Genomic DNA, 20,390 nt, shown 5'->3' with positions numbered 1-20,390 from the left:
AGAGAACTGAATCAACTAAGCATAACTAAGGTAAAGTTTCCAAATAGGATGGATGTATTATACTGTACTCAGTGTGGGATTCTGTGAGATTAAATCTATATCCTGTTATAAGTCAGCTGCATAGCATGTCAGGACCTCAGACTGACTAGTGGTCAGAGGATGAGACCAGGATTTGTGAGAATGAGACCAAGTCTGGTTTTCATATTGGAAAGGTACCCTTCCTCCACCTCAAGATGATCCACAAAAACTGTAGCATGCTTCTATTTTGACTTATCTGTACATAGGAAAGGAAAGGAAAAAGGAAAGTGAAGTCGCTTAGTCGTGTTCGACTCTTTGTGACCGGTGGACTGTAGCCTACCAGGCTCCTCCATCTGTGGGGTTCTCTTGGCAAGAATACTGGAATGGGTTGCCATTTCCTTTCCCAGGGGATCTTCCCAACCCAGGGATTGAACCCAGGTCTCCAGCATTGCAGGCTTTACCCTCTGAGCCACCAGAGAAGCCTAGTTATCTGTACATAGGTTGGCATTTAAAGGCTCTAAATTTAATGGGGAAACTGGTTTAAAAACAGCCAAAAGTTCTCAGGGGCTGGGCAAACAGCAAGGATTAAGAACTGTATAAGCAGTTCAGAGAGCACTTGATAAGGAAGCCAAGTGCAATGGATATTGGATTTCTGGCAATATAACTAGTTTGGGCTTCCCTGGTGGCTCACTTCAGTTAAAGAATCTGCTTGCAATGCGGGAGACACGGGTTAAGACCCCTGGGTTGGGAAGATCCCCTGGAGAAGGGAATGTATTCTGACTTGGAGAACACCATGGACTATACAGTCCAAGGGGTTGCAAAGAGTTGGACAAGACTGAGCAACCTTCACTTCACTAAAAAATACCAAACAGTAGAATTGAACCTACTGTATTTTAAGATAACCTGGAAGCATGGTGTAGAGCTGACTCAAGTCTTATTGGCTAAAGTCTCTCACATAGAACTTAAGGTTCCTGTTATTAGTTTTGTTGCTAAGCAGTGTCCAACTCGATTCTTTGTGACCCCATCAACTGCAGCATGAAAGTCAAAGAGAAGAGTGAAAAAGCTGGCTTAAAACTCAACATTCAAAGAACAAAGATCATGGAATCTGGTCCCATCACTTCATGGCAAATAGATGGGGAAACAGTGTCAGACTTTATTTTTCTGGGCTCCAAAATCACTGCAGATGGTTAACTGCAGCCATGCAATTAAAAGACGCTTACTCCTTGGAAGGAAAGTTATGACCAACCTAAATAGCATATTGAAAAGCAGAGACATTACTTTGCCAACAAAGGTCCATCTAGTCAAGGCTATTGTTTTTCCAGTAGTCATGTATGGATGTGAGAGTTGGACTGTAAAGAAAGCTGAGCGCCGAATTGATGCTTCTGAACTGTGGTGTTGGAGAAGACTCTCTTGAGAGTCCCTTGGACTGCAAGGAGATCCAACCAGTCCATTCTAAAGATCAGTCCTGGGTGTTTTTTGGAAGGAAATGAAGTCGCTCAGTCGTGTCCGACTCTTTGAGACCCCATGGGCTGTACCCTACCACGCTCCTCTGTCCATGGGATTTTCCAGGCAAGAGTACTGGAGTGGGTTGCCATTTCCTTCTCCAGAGGATCTTCCCAACCCAGGGATTGAACCTGGGTCTCCCACATTGTAGGCAGACGCTTTACCATCTGAGCTACCAGGGAAGTCCTAAGAATCATTGGAAGGAATGATGCTAAAGCTGAAACTCCAGTACTTTGGCCACCTCATGCGAAGTTTCATTGGAAAAAGACTGATGCTGGAAGGGATTGGGGGCAGGAGGAAAAGGGGTCGACAGAGGACGAGATGGCTGGATGGCATCACTCATGACTTGCTGGGACGTTGAGTTTGAGTGAACTCCAGGAGTTGGTGATGGACAGGGAGGCCTGGTGTGCTGCAATTCATGGGGTTGCAAAGAGTTGGACATGACTAAGCCACTGAATTGAACTGAGGCCTCCCTTCCCTGAGTTTGCTCAAAGTCATGTCCCAAATTGAGTCAGTACAATGAGCTTTCCCAACTTCCACAACTGTATGTTTTAGATTTTTATTGAATATTTATACTCTCAAATGGACTTAATTTGGATCAAACTCATTTTAGTGGGATCCAACTGGTACAATAAAAAATGTGTACATCATTTGAATCTTAAGATTGACTGGGAGGGAAAGGGTCTCCTGCATTGCAATAGCTGTAAGGGAAACCTTAAGTGCTCTAAAACCAAGTCTTATTCATAAGTTTGCCTTGTTTTGAAGTCATGTTAGCCAACTTTGACAAGGACAGTTCTCCCTGAATGTTTTAGGTTTTTGGGTGTGCCACTCTGCATGTGGGTTCACCAACCCTACCAGCAGCCCCTACACTGGAAGCAGTCTTAACCACTGAACAATCAGCAAAGTCCCCCTCAATGGGTCATTAAGCATTCATTATTTGACAACCAAGTGCCAGGTGTCTAGATACTTAAGGTACAGCGGTGCCAGTGCTCAAATTTTATAAACCATACTTAAGTTCCAAATAAAGCAGAGTAAGGGAGATCGGGGTGCTGACTGCAGTGCTAAAGTCTCATTTCCAAATGGACATAATAAATGGGCTAACACTAACACAAAGCTATACACGGAGGTCATCTGCTATCAGAAGAAACCTGTCTGTCTGGGCATTCAACTATAGGCTCAGTCTCATGAATCTGAGGTACATGAGCCCCAAACCATCTCTTCACTTCAGCAGGCAAGCTAACATTTCAAAAGTTCATTCCGATGATATATTGGCACTGACTTTAACATTTAAATATGGGAACAGGTTATTCATGCAGCTATTTAGGGAAAATGATTAGGGTTAGGGCCCAACCGGAGAAGGAAATGGCAACCCACTCCAGTGTTCTTGCCTAGAGAATCCCGTGGACAGAGGAGCCTGATGGGCTGCTGTCCATGGGGTCGCAGAGTCGGACATGACTGAAGTGACTTAGCAGGAGCAGCAGGGCCCAACCACCTTGGTTAGATTAGATGCTATTATTTACACTAACCCATTCCATACAATCTTGACCAGTTTTAACCCAGATTTTATCAGTGACCTTCCCTCACTGTTAACAGGTCCCATCTTTCCCACTTTGCTCTCACCCCAACACTCTGAAGCTAATGTTTTGCACATTACTTATTCTTGCCAAACCAAATCATCTCTTCCTAGAAACCTGACTGAAGATTCCACCGCAAGAGTACACACTTTAACTTGGTGTAATTACAATCACACAGTTTTAAACTCAATTCAGACAAAGAACCAAAGGCTATTCAAAATTATTTAATTACAAGGCTAGATAACTAGAAAAGAATTTTCCATTCAAAATAGTTAGAAAGTAATACACTGATTAACAGGTTATGATTCTACAGCAGTGTCATGGTCAAACAGAAATGCCTTGACTCTTATGGATGCATTATCTAGACTCGATGCTGGTTCAGAATCTATTTACAAACCAATGTAAAAATGTAATTCATCTTGAAATTTCTTCCCACATCCATTGGAGGTTTTCCCAATCACCAGATTTTCATAAGACAGACAAATAAATCTCGCAGCACTAGCCCTAGGAAAGGAAAAACATTTACGGTTTACAAACTATCAACATCAGAAAACTTACTTAAAACAATTTTCAAAAAATGCTGCTGTCCTTATAATGGTCCACCTCAGAAGCCAGATCCGTGTAAGTTTTTTCAACAGAAATTCAGGTTCGGGATAGGATCATCATAGGTAAGACCAAGGACACAATGTTTACTGATTTTGAAGCAAAACATCTCTACTCACAGAAATGTTTCCACCTTCGAAATGTCACAGCACACCAGGCAGACAGCAGGCAGACAGCAACCCCTCACTGTTGGCACAGAAAACCCCACTCTGTGAATTAAGTTTTTCCTCTATGAGACATAACCTAACAGAAATCTGTTATAAAACTTGTTCTCATATCTGAACATTAGTCTTGTCTCAGAAGCCGAATCCGTACATGCTTTTCTTCAGGTTATCAGCTTCGGGATAGGGTTCATCATTGATCAGACCAAAATCCATTACGCTACATTACACGGACATTTACCACAAACCAGACAGAATTACTGCAGCAGATGTAAGTCAGGGTAACTTACTTTAAAATGAAGCTGCTCAGTGACATCCACAGCTTCATTAGTATTCATCAACCTGCAGAATGCTGTTAAAAAACAAAAATATTTTTCTCATTTAATCTACACGTGGACTAAACATATAGACATTCGAAGTACTAGTCGAACACATACCTGGTAAGATCATCAGGTTTTAACCAAGTCATTTTCCAGCCAATATTGTCCGGCGTGTTTTGAAATGTACCTTTGCATCTTAAAAAAAAAAAAAATTTCAAATGATGCATCATCTTTACAGGTTGATCAACCTGTAAATCAACAGGTTTATTCCTTCAACTTAAAACTAAGCTCTCAACAATTACCTTAGCATCTCCACGTAACAGTTCCGCTACACCGAAATCCATTGTTTCTGCGGGAGAATCAATTTCTTAACCTGCGGAAGAATAAATATATTTAAAAATTAAGTATTGTCATAGAAGGTCATAGCTTAAGGTTTTCAGCACTAAAACCTTCCCCTCCAACAATTCGATTTGCACACAGCGCCACCTGGGCACAATACAACTCAGTTTCACGCAGTCAGGAGCTGCCGATTTTTAAATTAACTGTTGATGTGACTACGTATCTAAGGCCTGTAAGTCAACGTTAAGCGTAACTCCCGCCCCAAATCTCAGGAATGTGGTCGTTTCCCGTGCGCCGTTCAGGATTATCCAGCCGGCTTAGCAATACGGCCGCGCGCAGCGCCATGACCAGCAGCAGCCTACGCACGCCTGAACTCGAAGCCGGTCGCCACCGCGACAGGGGACACGTGGCGGTCCGGTGGCGCGTTTTCCATGTGTAAATACTCAACGCCGCACTCTAACCCTCAACTTCTGAACTCTTTTTACCGTATCGCATTCCCCAACCCAAGCTGCGCCACTCAGGTTCGCGCGCACGACCGCCAACAACGCGTACTTACCTAGCAACTACGATCTGCTCCCAAGTTCCGACGTAAAAGACCGAACAGCGCCGCCTGCAGTTCCTTATATAGTCTCTCCCGAGCTAGCCGGAGGCCGCCCCTCCCTCTCGCCTCTATTGGACCCTGGAGAGCACGGGGGCGTGGCCGGTTCCTGACGGGAGGAGCGAGAGCGCGCCAGGCGGCTCTTTTCTTTCGGGGGCTCGTTCCACGGCGTGGTGCGCGCACCGCCCCTCCGCGGCGCGCACGTCCAGCTCCGGGCGCACGCCCGCTGCTGCGCCGCTGTCCGTCGCTTCCGAGACTGGCTCTACGTGGCGTGGGAGTGGCGCCAGAATTTAAACGAACAGCCGCCTTTAGAGGCGAGGGTACCGCCTACCCAGAGCCAAGTAAGCTCCGGACGCGTAGGGTGGCTGGGGGGCGTCTGTGGACTTGAGTTTAGTAGCACAGGGCGGCTTTAGCTTGTGATGCGCTCAAGAAGTCGAGCTGGATGGTTGACTGATCCTGGGGAGTTGACGCCCTGCAGCCGCTGCGCGCGCCCTGAAAGACAAATCGCCGGGCAGAAATGCTTGGATGAAAAGTCTTTGAAAGCGCCGCGATTCTCACCTGGTCTACAGTGAGAACGCCGCGCCTCTCCGGATAGCCGACTCGCTGCGCCGCCCGCGCTCCCCTGCGCTTTACCGGACCCGCCCCACCCCCACGCCGCTGGGTGCCGGGCGCTGCTGTAAACACTGATCAGCGCAGAAAATTCTCCCCGAGACAGCAGACCCGAGAAGTACATCCTCCACTTGGCGGAGGAGAAAACTAAGGCCCGCAGTAGCCAAGTAATTTTCCTAAATTGACACAACCAAAAAAAGAAAGAAAGAAAAAAACCTTTGCTATTAAAAAATAATTTGCACTACATTCATTATAATGAATGCAGGAGAAAGATTAATGTGGGAAATTTCCCAGAATAATTTATCTAAATGACACTTTAATTCAGTAGCATTTATATATGCACGGGTGAAAACTGAAACCACTTAGCACACAAGCACGTATGTATGGGTAAATACGGGGCTTCCCAGATGGCTCAGTGGTAAAGAATTCGCCTGCCCATGCTGGAAATGGAGGAGCAGGAGGTTCTATGGCTGGGTGAGGAAGATATCCTGGAGGAGGAAATGGCTACCCACTCCAGTATTCTTGTCTTGGACTGAGGAGCCTGACTGGCTTCAGTCCATGGGGTCCCAAAGAGCCGAAGGCGACTGAGCACACATAGTAAATACATGTACTATGCACACGTGAGAGTACACGACATTTGGACATTTCAGCATCTGAAAATTCAGGTCTTCGTAGCACTCACTACTAATTATTATGTACATGTGCATTTGGTTATAGTCCTCCCTTGGTACCCCGCTCTTCATTTTTCTGCCTTACTATAGTGCCTGGCATAAAGTATATCGTCAGTAACAACTGGTTGAATCAACTAATGAATGTATGCGGTGGCTTTTTAGAAAATTAAAGTGAAAAAAATTAAAAGACTCCAGATTAAAAGACAAAGTGAAAAGCAATTTCTGTAACAGGAACCGAAGCGATGAAGTCTTTATATGGTTGGGCATTGTGTAGATTTGAAAATAGCGTTTTTTGTAATGTGCAATGTAAATTTTGCATATTGCTCACGTTTCAAAGCTAAACCAGTGCAAAAGGATATAAAAAGCAAAGTAAAAGTTCCTTTTCATATCACTGGGAATCTTTGCTATTGCAGTAATTAATAGTAATGGTTTTTGAAAATTTCTAAGCATATATAAATATATGTACACATTTTTTCACATACAAATAGAATCTGTCCTTTTTTGCAACTTGCTTTGCCTGTCGTAAATATCATAGACCTCTTTCCATGTCAGTACATATAGATGACCTTGCTTATATCCTGCAGAGTGTTCAGTTAGATGTGTCATAATTTTATAACTTTATAGCTTTTCACTATTTCAAATACTACCAAAGTGAATTATAGATGTATCCTAATGAACTTGTGAGAAGATTTGCAGGATCCATTTCTAGAAGTGAGTCAAAGGTTCAGTTCAGTTCAGTCGCTCAGTCGTCTCTGACTCATTGCGACCCCATGAATCACAGCACGCCAGGCCTCCCTGTCCATCACCAACTCCCGGAGTTCACTCAAACTCATGTCCATTGAGTCGGTGATGCCATCCAGCCATCTCATCCCCCGTCGTCCCCTTCTTCTCCTGTCCCCAATCCCTCCCAGCATCAGAGTCTTTTCCAGTGAGTCAGCTCTTCGCATGAGGTGGCCAAAGTACTGGAGTTTCAGCTTCAGCATCAGTCCTTCCAATGAACACCCAGGACTGATCTCCTTTAGGATGGACTGCTTAGATCTCCTTGCAGCCCAAGGGACTCTCAAGAGTCTTCTCCCAACACCACAGTTCAAAAGCATCAATTCTTTGGCGCTCAGCTTTCTTTACAGTCCAACTCTCACATCCATACATGACTAATGGAAAAACCATAGCCTTGACTAGATGGACATTTGTTGGCAAAGTAAAGTCTCTGCTTTTTAACATGCTGTCTAGGTTGGTCATAACATTCCTTCCAAGGAGTAAGCACCTTTTAGTTTCATGGCTGCAGTCACCATCTGCAGTGATTTTGGAGCCCCGAAAATAAAGTCAGCCACTGTTTCCACCATGTCCCCATCTATTTGCCATGAAGTGATGGGACCAGATGCCATGATCTTCGTTTTCTGAATGTTGAGCTTTAAGCCAACTTTTTCACTCTCCTCTTTCACTTTCATCAAGAGGCTTTTTAGTTCCTCTTCACTCTGCCATAAGGCTGGTGTCATCTACATATCTGAGGTTATTGATATTTCTCCTGGCAATCTTGATTCCAGCTTGTGCTTCTTCCAGCCCAGCGTTTCTCATGATGTGCTTTGCATATAAGTTAAATAAGCAGGGTGACAATATACAGCCTTGACGTACTCCTTTCCCTATTTGAAACCAGTCTGTTGTTCCATGTCCAGTTCTAACTGTTGCTTCCTGACATGCATACAGATTTCTCAAGAGGCAGGTCAGGTATTTCCATCTCTTTCAGAATTTTCCACAGCTTGTTTTGATCCACACAGTCAAAGGCATTGGCACAGTCAATAAGGCAGAAATAGATGTTTTTCTGGAACTCTCTTGATTGTTCTATGATTCAGCGGATGTTGGCAATTTTATCTCTGTTTCCTTCTTTTCTAAATCTACCCTGAACATCTGGAAGTTCACGGTTCACATATTGCTGAAGCCTGGCTTGGAGAATTTTGAGCATTACTTTATTAGCACGTGAAATGAGTACAATTGTGCGGTAGTTTGAGCATTCTTTCACGTTGCCTTTCTTTGGGATTGGAATGAAAACTGACCTTTTCCAGTCCTGTGGCCACTGCTGAGTTTTCCAAATTTGCTGGCATATTAAGTGCAGCTCTTTCACGGCATCATCTTTTAGGATTTGAAATAGCTCAACTGGAATTCCATCACCTCCACTAGCTTTGTTCGTAATGATGCTTTCTAAGGCCCACTTCTAAGGCCCATTCCAGATGTCTGGCTCTAGGTGACTATCTCTTTTAAATATGGTGATGTATATGTTTCCATGCTACTCTCTCAGTTTCTCCCATCCTTCCTTTCCTCCACTGTGCCCACAAGTCTGTTCTTTATGTCTACATTTCCACTGCTACCCTGCAAATAGGTTCATTAGTACCATCATTGGTACGAATAGTACTAATTAATATCATATGCGTTAATATACGATATTTGTTTTTCTCTTTCTGAGTTACTTCAGTCTGTATAATAGGCTCTAGGTTCACCCACCTCATTAGGACTCACTCAAATCATTCTTTTTATGGCTAAGTAATATGTGTTTTGCTAATTGGGAAATATGCATGATTGTTGTGGATGGCCATTGTCATGCAATCAAAATGGAAAACTATTACTGCCTTTGTTCTCTTTGAATCACTGTTTGCTGTGCTGAGGACTCTCAAATTTATCTGGTCAAAAGAAGTATAAAACAATGATTCTCTAGTTTGACTTACCAATTGAATTACTTAGAGAGCTAAGAAGTATCAGATTTCTAGTCCCTAACCTGGAGGTACTAAAGCAGAATTTTCAAAAGTGGGACCCAGGGAGCATTTTAATCAAGCATTTGGGACAGTGCTAAGAGGCCTACAGCCATAAGTGGACTATAAGCCACAAGTCTGAGCTGCATGTGTAATTTTAAATATGCTAGTAGCTACTTATAAAAAAATAGTAGATAGAATCAGATGAAATTAATTCCAATACAGTTTATTTAACCCAATAGAACCAAAATATTTTCATTTCAACAAATGATCAACATAAGTTATGTACTCAGTTCCTGAAATCCATTGTATATTTTGCACTCACAGCACATCTCTGTTTGACTGCCTGCATTTCCAGTGGAATTGCCACATGGCTAGTGGCTGTTGTACTGGACAGCCCAGGTCTAGGTTGACTCATATACATATATAAATTTGAGAATCACTGTATTAGGGTAAGTGCAGTACTGCACACCTGCCATATATTCCAGGCTTAAAAAAATAACTTCCATATTCCTTTTGACTCATAAATGAATAACTAACAAATGCAATGCAAAATGGAATGAATTTAGAGATTGATTGTTGACAGCACTGCCCTCCAGTGAATATGGGTGATGGCCATGAAGCCAGTGCATAAGTCATTCAAGACTTCTGTCTCTTCAAGGACCAGAAAAATATACTGACCAGGGAAGCCATCAATTTTTGCTTCTACACCTAAAGTTGACAAGCGAAATGCTACCAGATATTTGAAATGAGTTAAGAAAGACCATATAAGGTCAGAAATGAAATTAGATGTGTCCTTGAAAAATTTGAAGTGAAAGTGTTAGTCACTCAATCGTGTCTGACTGTTATCCCATAGACTGTAGCCCATCAGGCTCCTGTGTCCATGGGGGTTCTCCAGGCAAGAATACTGGAATTGAGTTTCCATGCCCTCCTCCAGGGGATCTTCCCAACCCAGGGATTGAAACCAGGTCTCCTGCATTGCTGGCAGATTCTTGACCACTGAACCCCAGGGAGAAGAATTTAGCATACTGAAAATAGCTTCTCATATTCTGTAGCAAACTTTCTAAGATCATCATTTTAATCATTTTTTGGAGGAAATGTCCACTGACCCCTGGCGCATGCATTGTGCTTCAGAGAAAATTAATGTGAATACACAGAAGTCCTTGCTCTTCCCTAAAGAGTAAGAAGTAACCACCCAACTTTAGACACCTCTGCCTTTTTATTTTTTAATTTTATTGGAGTATGGTTGATTTACAATGTTGTGTTAGTTTCTGCTGTACGGCAAAGTGACTCAGTTATATGTATACATATTCCACTCTTTTTAAAATTCTTTTGCCATATAATTAGAGAGTATTGAGAAGAGTTCCCTGCGCTATACGATAGGTCTTTGGCAATGGCACCCCACTCCAGTACTCTTGCCTGGAAAATCCCATGGAAGGAGGAGCCTGGTGGGCTGAGGTCCATGGGGTCGCTAGGAGTCAGACACGACTAAGTGACTTCACTTTCACTTTCACTTTCATGCATTGGAGAAGGAAATGGCAACCCACTCCAGTGTTCTTGCCTGGAGAATCCCAGGGACAGGGGAGCCTGGTGGGCTGCCATCCAAGGGGTCGCACAGAGTCGGACACAACTAAAGCGACTTAGCAGCAGCAGCAGCAGCAGTGTAGACATGTCTGCTTTAAAAATCAGACATTCATTAAAACTTTTGAGTAAGATTATAGTATGAACCTAATAGAGTTTTATGAAGTGTTTGGAGGGAGGGAAAGATTAAAAAAAACAATTCAAAAATTTAGTGCAATATTTAGCTGAGATATTATGAAGGACACCACTGTAATATTGACCATAGGAATGGAAGGCAGGGAAGAAAACATCATAAAGTGAGAACTTAAGTGTCATTAGGTTCTTGTATGCATTGGATCATGTAAACTTCAAGACAGTCCTGCTTTGTACTTTAAAGATGAGGAAAAGGAGGTACAGAAATCTCAGTTAACTAATTCCCAGGTCTTTCTGACTCCAGACAAATAATCCTGTCCCTGGAACATGATATGGTGGTGTTGAAGGAGGAAATGATAGGATGTGGTGGTCTGTGGGGAAAGAGAGGAGGTGGAGTGCAACCTAGGGAGCCAAGAGAATAGCAGCTTCAGTGACAGAAAGAGGCAAGTCAGATACTACTGATTTGGGAGCAGGAAAAAAGAAGATTCCGTTTTGGTTGTGTTAGATTTTAGAGGGAACACTTGGTTACATTTGTCCAGTGGACCATCAGAAATGTAGAACTGAAGCCCAAGAGAAAACTCAGGGCTAGAGAAGGATCATTTGGCAAACTAACAGTTGATGATGAGTGAAGTCGTGCACGAATGAGTGTAGGGAGGAAAAAAAGGGGCCTAAAATCAACACCATAGTGTGTGCAGATATCCTGTAGTAGATTACATTTGATAACACATAGTCAATACACATAAAGATCTGGTTAGATTATGAATGTATGAGAAAAAATTCACTTTTACAGTTTTTGGTTAAGTCATGGGAAATATATATATGCTATGTTTAAGTGCTCGTGCGCGTGCTAGGTTGCTTCAGTTGTGTCTGACTCTTTGTGACCCCATGGCCTGTAGTATGCTAGGCTCCTCTGTTCATGGGACTCTCCAGGCAAAGATACTGAAGTGGATTGCAATGCCCTCCTCCAGGCGATTTCCCAACCCAGGGATCAACACACATCTCTTACGTCCCCTGCATCAGCAGGTGGGTTCTTTATCACTAGCGCCACCTGGCTATGTTAAGTAGTATAAACATAATTAACTTGTTCTTGGGTGGAAAAAAAAAAATCAGCTTTCAGAAACAAGAACTATCTGATAAGGGATAATGTCTAAAAAATATGAAGAACTCATGCAACTCAATAGCAAAACCCCCTAACAATCCAATTTAAAATGGATAGAGGATCTAATAGATTTTTCTGAAGATCTACAGATTGGTAACATGTACATGAAAAGTACATCACTAAAAAATCCACCTGCAATGTGGGTGACCTGCCTGGATTCGATCCCTGGTTGGGAAGAGCCCCTGGAGAAGGGAACAGCTACCCACTCCAGTACTCTGGCCTAGAGAATTCCATAGACTGTATAGTCCACGGGGTTGCAAAAAGTCGGACATGACTTAACGACTTTACTTAATTATCAGAGAAACGTAAATCAAAACCACAGTGAGAAATCACCTCACACCTGTTAGAATGGTTGTTCTCAAAAGGACAAGAGGTAAAAAATGCTAGTGGTGATGTAGAGAAAAAGGAAGCTTTGTGCACTGTTGGTGGAAGGTAATTTGGTACAGCCACTATGGAAGAAAGTATGGAGGTTCCTCAAAAATTCAAAATAGAACTGCCATATAATCCAATAATCCCACTTCTGGATATTTACCTGAAGAAAAAAAAGCACTGATTTGAAAAGATACATGCACCCCAATATTCAGAACAGCATTACCTACAGCAGCCAAAATCCGGAAGCAATTCAAGTGTCCATCAGTGGATGAATGGTTAAAGAAAATGTAGTATATGTACACCGTGGCATATTATTCAGCCACAAAAAAGAATGAAATCTTAACAATGGATCTTGAAGGGCCATACTGTAAGACCAATGACCAATACTATATGATTTTACTTATATGTGGAATCTAAAAAAAAGAAAGAGAAGGAAAAAAATTCAAACTCAAAAAGAACAGATCAGTGGTTGCCAGAGGTGGGGGATGGAGGGTGGGTGAAAAGGCTGGAGGAGCTCAAAAGATACAAACTTCCAGTTATAAATAAGTAATGGGGATGTCACATACAGTATAGTGACTATAGTTAATAATGTTGTATTGCATATTTGAAACTTGCTAAGAGAGTAGACATTAAAAGTTCCTATTATAAGAAAAACAATTCTGTAACTGTATGGTGACAGATGTCAACTAGATTCATTGTGGTGATCAGTTTGCAGTACATACAAATACAGAATTTTTACATTGTACAGCTGCAATTAATATAATGTTGTTTGTCAACTGTACCTCAATAAAAACTTTTAAAATATGAGAATTAAAGAATCTATCTCTTAGTATAATATTCTTTTTTCTAGTGTCTAAAACTGAACTAGTAAACTCTAGGTTTAATTGTAGGACAGACCACGGTAAATTAAAGAAAATCTTGTGAATACTTCATGAAATAGTAGAGTGTTAAGTACACAAAATAGTAAAGCTAAAGAGCTAAATTGGGGGGAAATTACATATATGTGAAAAAATCAATAAGGCAGTTTGATACCTTAGCTGGAAATCCACAGGAGAGGTTAGGACTTGAGTGTCATTGGCTGGAATAAGCTATTTAAAAAACGATAGTGAAATCATCAGGGAAAGAGTATAAACAAAGAGAAAGCCCAAGACAGAGTCTTGGAGCACTTGAGAGTTCCAGCAGACATGGAAGTACTGGAAAAGGAAGCGCCTTGTGGGGAAAGCTGGAGAGTGGGATATCTCAGAAAGAAAGTGAAGAGATTCAGGGAGAGATAGGTCAGTTAGCATGAATGCTTCTGAAAGGTCAAGTAAGATAACAGAAATGACCCTTGGGTTTGGAAGTGTGAGGATCACCAGTAAATAGTTTCAAGAGGAATAGCGGCTACAGAAGCACAGTTGAAAAAGACTGAGGAGTAAGTGAGGTGAGAAAGCAAAAATGGCTCTGTACCCAGAGACAGAGAATTGTAAGGTTGAGGGGATGCTTTTGATTTCTCTTTCTTTTTTCTTTTTTAAATTATGAAAGTTTGATAACACATTTACAGGAGACCTAAAAAATACAGAACACAGCTACATATAGTTCCATTATATATTACAATCCTTTTTTAAGTAGATAATAAGATTTTTAGTTGGAGTTTCAATATCAAACTCTCAAAAATTAATTGAGTATACAGAAAAGTAGAAGGATATAGTAGACCTGAAAAGCATCATGAACCAATTCAACATAATTCAGATTTATACAATTTTCACTTTACAGTAGGATACAAATTCTATTCAAGTTCCCATAGATTATAAACCAGGAGACATTGGAACAAATCCAGAGACATAAAACAAGGTGCAAAAGTGTCATAGTCTAAAGATGTTGAAATGATACAGAGTCTGTTTTCTTATCACTGTGGAATTATGTTAGATATCAATATCAAAAGATACCTGAACACAACCCACAGACTTTTATGTGCAATGTGACGTTTACCAAGAGAGATCTCTGACTTAGCCAGTGAAAGCCTCAATAAAGTTAGAGGACTAAAAAAACACAGACAGTGATTGCAGAGAAGAAAATATTTAAATGAGAAATTAATATCAGCATGAGAAATTAATATCAAAGATACTTTTAAAAACTCTATGTATTTGTAAATTAAATGGGGGAACTCCTTTTTAAATTGGAGATGGTTGAGCATCTTTATATGTTCATGGGATTGATTTAGTAGAGAGTGGAGGATTATGATGCTGGAAAATGAGGCAAAAGTTACAGGAGCAAAATCTTTGAGAAGATGAGATCTTTTCCAGAGTACAAATGGAGGTTTTTGTAGCCTTTGAGTGTTAGAACAGAGTTAAGGTAGATATTGGAAAAAGCAGTCGCAGGTAGCCTGTTGAAACTTGCATAACTGCATAAGAGCATGCCTTGGGCTTGGAATGTTCTCTTACATGGAAATAGGAAGTCCTCACAGCCTGTGCCGGCTATGATTTGTACTTTCTTCATTCTGCTTTAAGCATGGGCATTGTGTGACTTCCAGGCAACCCCACTGCTATATCTGTTCCTCATGGGGAGAGAAGGGGGTTCTTCACCACCACAGGAAGGGTACACGTAGACCGTCTTCCCTCTGTTGGCTAAGGGGCAAGAGGCGCTGGCTGTGGGAGAGCCACACTCACTACTGAGGCTGACCCTGCTCTGTTCTCTGTATGAGTGAAGCATTTCATCCAGTGCCTGTGAGTTGTGTCTTTCTTGGCAGCTCTGATGCCTGAAAACTCTGCAGTATGTTGACATCTTGCTGCTGCTTCTTCTGGTGGTAGGCAACAGGTAACAACACTTGCTTGACAGTCTGGTGCAGTGAGCAAAGTCACCCACAAAGTACCACATGGCACAAGTTTCATCAGTGCAGCCATTCAGGCTGGTGCCACCTCCCTGCAGGAGATGGACTCCCTCTAGTTGACTGGGATTGAGTAAGATGTTGACAGTCTCCTGGTCAACAAGGGTAAACTGGGTGATGGATGAGGGCAGAATGCAAGAGGTGGGCCCTAAAATTTTTTTGGAAAACTAACCCAGCTTCTAGCTACCATCATACTCCCACACCAGCCTCTGACTTCCACATGCAAGGGGTTGTAGCTGACACCCAAGGGGAGTCAAAGGCCCCTGTTTAGGAAGCTCTGCTTGATCTAGGTCTCTCTCTCTCTCTGTCTCTTTTTTATCTCTTAAAAGCCCCAAGTAAAGCTAGTTTTCACTCAACACGAAGCCACTCATGGTGTTGCTGAAAAATGTAACTCATGAAATGAGGTCCTTCTCCGAGAATGAAATATGAAAACTGAAAAACAGATAAGAGGCCAGGTGAGGCTCATGTGACTTAGACAGGGCACCTGTTTGATAAGGAGGCCTTGCAGCCCTACATATCTCAGACTGAGTGCTGCAGTCCAGGAAAACTAACTACTGACCTCTTGTTACAGTGTGCTTTTGGAACATGGCAACTAACAGGGCAGAGACAGAGGTAAGCCAATGTAACTCCTTTTTTTTTTTGCTATGCCACACAACTTGTAGGATCTCAGTTTCCTGACCAGGGATTGAACATGGGCCATGGCAGTGAAAGCTCAGAATCCTGACCCCTGTGCCACCAGGGAACTCCCCAGTGTTGCTCTAGATCGGGATTGCAAAGGGTATGAGCATGGTGTTCCCAACAGTGGCAATGTCCCTAAAACTAGGAGCTCCTGGAAAAACATTCATAAAACCATTGCTCCATTTCAGGTAAAAGCCATAGATACTGACTGACTATAGAGCCCTGACGCTGGGAATGTCGAACAATGCAGTGGAGGCCTTCATGCGACAAGGGCCTCTCCAGGAGGACTCTATTATCCTTACTGTTGTCCTCTAAAAGAACTATGGGCAAGAAGTAGAAAAGTTCCACTGAATGTCCTGTTTGAGATAAAAGCAAAAGAATGGTTTCAGTAGTTTCCATCAACTTGAGCTGAACAGAGAAACCAACAATGGGAAGCCATGCCCAGGGTCCAAAAGGGAACTCAAGAGTCCGACAAGCAAGGAATACAGGAGAGAATAGGGTCGACCCACAGAGCAATATGGCTTTGATAGTTAACACTGGATAGACAGGGACTTCCTTGGTGGCCTGGAGGTTAAGAATCTATCTCCCAATCCAAGGGACGTGAGTTCAATCCTTGGTTGGGGACCTATGATCCCACAAGATGTGGAGCAACGAAGCCCCCATGCCACAACTAGAGAAGGCTGCACGGGGCAGCAAAGAGCCCATATGACACCACAAAGACTGATGCAGCCAAATAAATAAAATATTTTAAAAACTGGATAGACAATGCAAAGATTGATGAGATCCCTACAGAAGACTTCTACTAATGCTATTGGACTGGAAGAAGTCCCTCTAAATTAGAAGTTAAGCTCAAATCCCATATTCCCCTTGTGTTGGATTAGCTGGTACAAAATGACTCAGGCACTCTCCAAGCAATCCAAAACAAACAAGACTCACTGAACTCACTAGCTAAGCTGGTGGTGATAGTAGACAACTCAACAGCCTCGGTCACCTGTTGGTGGAACAGTGTGGCACTTGTGTTCATTGCCTATACTTCTTGTTGTGTATGTATCAATAATTAAGGGAAGGAAGAATTGAGCTAAAGAGGATCCATGCTCAGGCAGGACGGTTATTAGCTGTACACCTGTAGGCCCCCCAGACTCTTATACAAAAAACTCTTGAGTTAGCTTATTCCAGGCACTTTTATCCTTGATTAGGGACCATCCTTGAGGGAGGCCTGATCATCCTCCTGGGTCTGGTTCTCCTTTTGACCTGCATGAATTGCTGTCCCAAAATGACAGGGAGTCTCAGCAGCTCCATATGGAGCCTTAGCATCCATGTGAATTGTTCAGGGCCCCCAGTGGACCTAGTTCCATCTCGAAATTTGGTGGCAGATGGTGGTCCTACCATATTTGATATGTTTTACCTGCTATTTTAGTGGCCAAGCAAGGGTTTGGGGTTGGACTATTGGGAAAGACAGTCATGCATAGCCTGTTGACCCTTGTATGGCTGCGTGTCATTGGGAATGTGGTCTTGTCTCGAAGTATCTTTCCCTGTTCTGGGTTTGATATGTAATTCTTTGCCTAAAGTGTGTTCAGGGCTTCCCTGGTGGCTCAGTGGTAAAGAATCTCCCTGCCAAAGCTGGAAACATAGGTTTGGTCCCTAGGTCAGGAAGATCCCCTGGAGAAGCACATGGCAACCCATTCCAATATTCTTGCCTGGAGAATCCCATGGACAGAGGAGCATGGCAGGCTACACTCCATGGGGTCACAAAGAGCCGGACTTGACTGAAAGACTAAAGAGCAACAACATGTGTGCATAATATGGCACCTGCCCAACCAAACTGCTATATCTGAACCTGTCGGGAAGAGAAGGAGCTCCTTTACTTGCAGCACAGGTGTGGTGTATGTAGCCCATCTTTGGCTATGGGGTAAGATGTGCTGGCCATGGGGGACCAACACTCATTATTGAAGCTGATCTTGCTCTGTCTATTCTCTCTGAGAGTAAAATGTTGTTCCATCCAGTGCCTGTGTGAATTGTCTGTTTCTTGGTAACCCCGACACCTGCAAACCATGTAGGCTGACATCTTGAGATGGCTGTTCCTGGGGTGAGCAACAGATGTCACTTGCTCAACAGCAAGAAGTATATGTATATAGATAATGGAGATCCTGACTCTCTCTCTCTCTTTTTTTTTTTTTGTATTTTCTCAAATAACTATGAGCAAGGTCATCAACTGAAAGTGGAAAATTGGGAAGTGTAAGAGGTTTAAAGAAAAAAGGTATGCAAAATTGTCAGTATGCAGAGTAGAAAAGCAAGCAGATCAGGGAAGTGAAATAGGATTGGTTGGCAGTGTGGAGTGCTCATGAAATTTATGGCTGTACATTTATAGTGAGTAAAGCTGTAACCCTTCTATTTCTAGAGATATTCAGACACTTGGATGCAGGCACAGAGTAGGTGGGATTAACTGGGATTAATTAGGTATAAAGCTTTGCTGGGCAAGATAATAAAAGAAGAAAGGATTGACTGACAGAGTTAAGGATGTTTGCAAAGAAATGATTTGAACAATGAATAAGGAACTATAAACTGGGTGAGGGGATCATCTGTAGTGAGAAAGTGATGGTGTCCATGGACTGGAGATTTCTTTAAAGTGAAAGAAGAGCTGCAGTGGGAAGCCTAGATAAGATGAGATGGGAAATTATGTGGGCGAGGATTAGAAAATAGGGCTCTGGAATTTGAGATTTTGGAAATGTTGTAGTTGTTGGTAAAGACAGAGTCAACAGTGTTACTGTGGGAGTGGGCGGCTGATGGTGGAAGAATGAAGTGATCATTGTAGGGAAGGAGGTTGGGGAACTGAGAGTCTAAGGTGGCTGGTGGGTCGTCACTGTGGATGTTGACGCTGTAGTTGAGAGAGAAGTGGTGGGACTACAGACTATGAAACGTGCTAGAGTCATTAGTGAATGAGTGAGGTGTGACCCAAGGGTTTGAAAGATGACAGTAACAGGGAGAAAGAGTTAGTGTTAAAATATGTTGCCCTGCTTCAGAGATTATGGGGAGGAAAGATAGGATTTGGGAGCTACAATTAAGAGCAAAGGGGATGCCCCTCCACCTCCAAGTCTGAATTCCATGGGTTGTTCAGTTTGGGACAAAGTTTAAGATGTCTGCAGACATCCAATAGAAGATTCCGAGTATGCAATGGAATATTCAAGCCTAGAATTTGGGAGAAAGGTGAAGAATGGAGATATGTGTTTAAGATTTCTAATAGAAATTTATCAGCTTTTGGCCACCTAGCATCCACAATGATCCCCCTTCTTCCATGTTTTCTTTCTTTTTGTGGATCTGTCCACAAAAGCTCATGTTATTTGGATGCAGTTAGTACTCTCAGCTCTAGAGGAAGGCCTGATTGGCTTAACCACCCAACAAGTCCTACCACTAGCTATTGTGACTGGTCTGCAGGTGGAAATGACCCAGTTGGAGCCGATGAGAGTGAGACTTGACTCTTTGTCCAACTGTTGGGAAAAACTTTCTCTTTTCTTTTGCATATTGAGCATAGAGGATGCAAAACCTGGGACTGCTGCAAACACCTTTTGACCACAAGAGGAGAACCAATCTTAGAATTAAGTCAACACACAGAAGGCAAGAAAGTAGAGCTGAGTTGAGAGGCAGAGAGAATTGGGTTGTAAGAATATCATTTGGACAAATTGATTCCTAAAGCACTGGAGTTTTAGTCATTCCTTAAGGAGAAATCAGGTTGTGTTCAATTATCTGTTACTGCATAATACCACCCAGACTTAGGGTCTTAAAACAGAATTAATTCTTATTTCTGTGATTCTACAGGTTGACTGGAAACTGTTTTTTGAATACATTAAAAAAAAAAGAGACTTATGTATTCATTTATTGACTGTGCTGGGTCTTAACTGTGGCACACGGGATGGTCCATCTCCATTGTAGCATGCAGGATCTTTTTAGTTGCAGCAAGCAAATTCTTGGTTGTGGCATGTGGGATCTAGTGCCCTGACCTGGGATTGAACCTGAGCCCCTTGCATTGGGACTGTGGAGTCTTAGCCACTGAACTACCAGGGAAGTCCCTGGACAGTGTTTTTGACAGGGCTTATTTTTGCTGAGGCATTCAGCTAACAGATATGCTGGTGGCTCAGTTGGGACGACTGGGCTAGCTGGGCCTCTCTTTTCACATGGTGTTTCATCCCAGGCTTATTCACAACACAGAAGTGTCAGGGCCATATTCCAAAAGGTTACCTGTTAATCCTTTGCTTATATGATGTATGCTGATGTTCCATTGTTTGTGTCAGGTCATATGGCCAAGCCTAGAGTCAGTATGTAGAGGGATATACAAGAGTGAGGGTACTGAGAGGTGTGATTCATTAGGGTTATTACTCTACTGATGCACAACCACCTGCTTCTACTAAGTCTTAGACCACTTGAAGCTCATCCATGGACTGAAGTGATATATCAACTTCAGTTTATCTCATTG

At 42.5% G+C, this 20,390-nt stretch overlaps 1 long non-coding RNA gene and 2 other non-coding genes across 3 annotated transcripts; all 3 read right to left on the bottom strand.

Annotated features, from left to right (window-relative positions):
* Nucleotides 1-3,304: 3,304 nt before the first annotated feature.
* On the bottom strand, nucleotides 3,305-5,163 carry LOC133253989 (uncharacterized). The gene is made up of 6 exons (XR_009738521.1): nucleotides 5,075-5,163; nucleotides 4,482-4,552; nucleotides 4,297-4,374; nucleotides 4,150-4,211; nucleotides 3,818-3,884; nucleotides 3,305-3,599 (listed from the first exon to the last, which is right to left on the bottom strand). It is a non-coding gene; the product is annotated as an uncharacterized LOC133253989 (long non-coding RNA).
* Nucleotides 3,697-3,766, bottom strand: LOC133254511 (small nucleolar RNA SNORD50). The gene has a single exon (XR_009738692.1). It is a non-coding gene; the product is annotated as a small nucleolar RNA SNORD50 (small nucleolar RNA).
* LOC133254513 (small nucleolar RNA SNORD50) lies at nucleotides 3,992-4,061 on the bottom strand. The gene has a single exon (XR_009738693.1). It is a non-coding gene; the product is annotated as a small nucleolar RNA SNORD50 (small nucleolar RNA).
* Nucleotides 5,164-20,390: the final 15,227 nt, after the last annotated feature.

Source organism: Bos javanicus, chromosome 9, assembly GCF_032452875.1.
Source record: "Bos javanicus breed banteng chromosome 9, ARS-OSU_banteng_1.0, whole genome shotgun sequence".
Taxonomy (NCBI): Eukaryota; Metazoa; Chordata; class Mammalia; order Artiodactyla; family Bovidae; genus Bos; species Bos javanicus.
Note: the sequence above shows the minus strand (reverse complement) of the source record. Positions and strands in the feature narration are given on the sequence as shown.